We start from the raw sequence: 4,399 nt of genomic DNA on the forward strand, positions 1-4,399 counted from the left end.
CTCTAACTTCATCTTAACCCGATATTCTTCCTGTGTGGTTGTCTATGTCCAGTTTTTGTCTTTTTTTAAGGACATAGAGCTTTTGGATTAGAAGCCCACCCTTCTCCAGTTTGACTTCATATTTTTTTAAAATTGAAGTTTAATTAATTTACAGTGTTTCTGATGTATAGCTAAGTGATTCCATTATAAGTTATTATAAGATACTGAATATGGGTCCCTGTGCTATACAATAGGTCCTTGTAGATCTATTTTATATATAGTAGTGTATATCTATTAATCCCAAATTCGTAATTTGTCCTTGCCCCCTGTTCACCTTTCAGTTCAGTTCAGTCGCTCAGTCATGTCCGACTCTTTGTGACCCCATGAATCGCAGCATGCCAGGCCTCCCTGTCCATCACCAACTCCCGGAGTTCACTGAAACTCACGTCCATCAGTCAGTGATGCCATCCAGCCATCTCATCCTCTGTCGTCCCCTTTTCCTTCTGCCCCCAATCCCTCCCAGCATCAGAGTCTTTTCCAATGAGTCAGCTCTTCACATGAGGTGGCCAAAGTACTGGAGTTTCAGCTTTAGCATCATTCCTTCCAAAGAAATCCCAGGGCTGATCTCCTTCAGAATGGACTGGGTGGATCTCCTTGCAGTCCAAGGGACTCTCAAGAGTCTTCTCCAACATCACAGTTCAAAAGCATCAATTCTTCGGCGCTCAGCCTTCTTCACATCCAACTCTCACATCCATACAAGACCACAGGAAAAACCATAGCCTTGACTAGACGAACCTTTGTTGGCAAAGTAATGTCTCTGCTTTTGAATATGCTATCTAGGTTGGTCATAACTTTCCTTCCAAGGAGTAAGCATCTTTTAATTTCATGGCTGCAGTCACCATCTGCAGTGATTTTGGAGCCCAGAAAAATAAAGTCTGACACTGTTTCCACTGTTTCCCCATCTATTTCCCATGAAGTGATGGGACCGGATGCCATGATCTTCATTTTCTGAATGTTGAGCTCTAAGCCAACTTTTTCACTCTCCTCTTTCACTTTCATCAAGAGGCTCTTTAGTTCCTCTTCACTTTCTGCCATAAGGGTGGTGTCATCTGCATATCTGAGGTTATTGATATTTCTCCCAGCAATCTTGATTCCAGCTTGTGTTTCTTCCAGTCCAGGGTTTCTCATGATGTACTCTGCATATAAGTTAAATAAACAGGGTGATAATATACAGCCTTGACGTGCTCCCTTTCCTATTTGGAACCAGTCTGTTGTTCCATGTCCAGTTCTAACTGTTGCTTCCTGACCTGCGTAGATTTCTCAAGAGGCAGGTCAGGTGGTCTGGTATTCCCATCTCTTTCAGAATTTTCCACAGTTTATTGTGATCCACACAGTCAAAGGCTTTGGCATAGTCAATAAAGCAGAAATAGATGTTTTTCTGGAACTCTCTTGCTTTTTCCACGATCCAGCGGATGTTGGCAATTTGATCTCTGGTTCCTCTGCCTTTTCTAAAACCAGCTTGAACACCTGGAAGTTCATTGCTGAAGCCTGGCTTGGAGAATTTTGAGCATTACTTTACTAGCGTGTGAGATGAGTGCAATTGTGCGGTAGTTTGAGAATTCTTTGGCATTGCCTTTCTTTGAGATTGGAATGAAAACTGACCTTGTCCAGTCCTGTGGCCACTGCTGAGTTTTCCAAATTTGCTGGCATATTGAGTGCAGCACTTTAACAGCATTATCTTTCAGAATTTGGAATAGCTCAACTGGAATTCTATCACCTCCACTAGCTTAGTTCATAGTGATGCTTTGTAAGGCCCACTTGACTTCACATTCCAGAATGTCTGGCTCTAGGTGAGTGATCACACCATCGTGATTATCTGGGTCATGAAGATCTTTTTGTACAGTTCTTCTGTGTATTCTTGCCATCTCTTCTTAATATCTTCTGCTTCTGTTAGGTCCATACCATTTCTGTCCTTTATCGAGCTCATCCTTGCATGAAATGTTCCTTTGGTATCTCTGATTTTCTTGAAGAGATCTCTAGTCTTTCCCATTCTGTTGTTTTCCTCTAATTCTTTGCACTGATCGCTGAAGAAGTCTTTCTTATCTCTTCTTGCTATTCTTTGGAACTCTGCATTCAGCTGCTTATGTCTTTCCTTTTATCCTTTGCTCTTCACTTCTCTTCTTTTCACAGCTATTTGTAAGGCCTCCCCAGACAGCCATTTTGCTTTTTTGCATTTCTTTTCCATGGGGATGGTCTTGATCTCTGTCTCCTGTACAATGTCACGAACCTCATTCCATAGTTCATCAGGCACTCTTATCTATCAGATCTAGGCCCTTAAATCTATTTCTCACTTCCACTGTATAATCATAATTATACAGTGATTTAGGTCATACCTGAATGGTCTAGTGGTTTTCCCTACTTTCTTCAATTTAAGTCTGAATTTGGCAATAAGGAGTTCATGATCTGAGCCACAGTCAGCTCCTGGTCTTGTTTTTGCTGACTCTATAGAGCTTCTCCATCTTTGGCTGCAAAGAATATAATCAATCTGATTTCGGTGTTGACCATCTGGTGATGTCCATGTATAGAGTCTTCTCTTGTGTTGTTGGAAGAGGGTGTTTGCTATGACCAGTGTGTTCTCTTGGCAAAACTCTTTTAGTCTTTGCCCTGCTTCATTCCGTATTCCAAGGCCAAATTTGCCTGTTACTCCAGGTGTTTCTTGACTTCCTACTTTTGCATTCCAGTCCCCTATAATGAAAAGGACATTCACTCTTGCCATCTCTTGTTTGACCACTTCCAATTTGCCTTGATTCATGGACCTGACATTCCAGGTTCCTATGCAATATTGCTCTTTACAGCATCGGACCTTGCTTCTATCACCAGTCACATCCACAGCTGGGTATTCTTTTTGCTTTGGCTCCATCCCTTCATTCTTTTTGGAGTTATTTCTCCACTGATCTCCAGTAGCATATTGGGCACCTACCGACCTGGGGAGTTCCTCTTTCAGTATCCTATCATTTTGCCTTTTCATACTGTTCATGGGGTTCTCAAGGCAAGAATACTGAAGTGGTTTGCCATTCCCTTCTCCAGTGGACCACATTCTGTCAGATCTCTCCAATGACCCGCCCATCTTGGGTTGCCCCAGGGACATGGCTTAGTTTCATTGAGTTAGACAAGGCTGTGGTCCTAGTGTGATTATATTGACTAGTTTTCTGTGAGTATGGTTTCAGTGTGTTTGCCCTCTGATGCCCTTTTGCAACACCTACCATCTTACTTGGGTTTCTTTTACCTTGGGTGTGGGGTATCTCTTCACGGCTGCTCCAGCGAAGTGCAGCCATTGCTCCTTACCTTGGACGAGGGGTATCTCCTCACCAGGAACCTGGGTCTATTTGACTCCAAATCCTGTGCTCTTAACTTCTAGGAGTAGGAGGCTTATGCTATTATGGAAAAAGCAGTTTTTCAGCTACTTATCTAGCTTAAAACCATAACCTTAAATATATTTGTAAGGTCAATAAACTTCTTTAAATTGCATTTACATCAGTGACTCATATGAGGCCCCAGCAACCTATGCAGTGATCAAGGCAGGCTCGAATGAAGTGCCTTGGCCAAGGGCACAGGTGGGATTCCCAGTCCCAGGCTCTAGGCTATGTTAGCTGAAGACCTGAACTACTGTCTATAGGATGGATGCATCAAGGGCAGTTTCTGGTCTCCTGGTTTTCCCTAGTCATTGCGAGTTGTATGGATTAAGAAGCTCCTTTCCCCAACTCCCACCCCCACCTTTAAACACCCTTCCCTAGTAAACTTTGGCCTCTGTAGCTCCTTTGCAGGTAACAGGAGATGGTACCCACCACCAGCCTCCAAGTTTAGAAAGGAAAGCACAATAAGATTTCTGATCCATGGAGAAAACTACCTCCTTTATACTTGGCTTCTTTTCCATTAAGATTGAAAGTTCCAAATCAATCAGGAGAAAATTGCCCTCGGGACCACTGAGCAGACATCTTTGCTCAAATCAGATGTTGGATGCATGTGTCAAAAGCACCTCACACCCTCATTCATTGCCAGCCAAGTCTCTAGGGTGGTCCAATTGATTTAGAAGCATTCTCTCAGATCTAACATTCATTGCACACATCTTCTGTGTATTGCAGCTGCCAGGCCAGCCATCTGACTACTACTTCTCACTCACTGTTCCAATGGGCAAGGTTAATCTACTGTGCAATGAGAATGTGAGGGAATGAAAGACGGAGTCGCTGTCCTCCACGCTCCAGGATCACCAAGCTGAGAAAACTGAAGGTACTAAAAATTATCCAGGTTTTAAAGCTATCACTGAACATCCACCATGTACCAGGTGTTTGGCATACATTAGTTCATTTAATCTTCAGAACAACTCTGGTAAGTAATCTTTGTTTATGGGTATAAACAATAT

Source organism: Bos javanicus, chromosome 7, assembly GCF_032452875.1.
Source record: "Bos javanicus breed banteng chromosome 7, ARS-OSU_banteng_1.0, whole genome shotgun sequence".
NCBI lineage: Eukaryota > Metazoa > Chordata > Mammalia > Artiodactyla > Bovidae > Bos > Bos javanicus.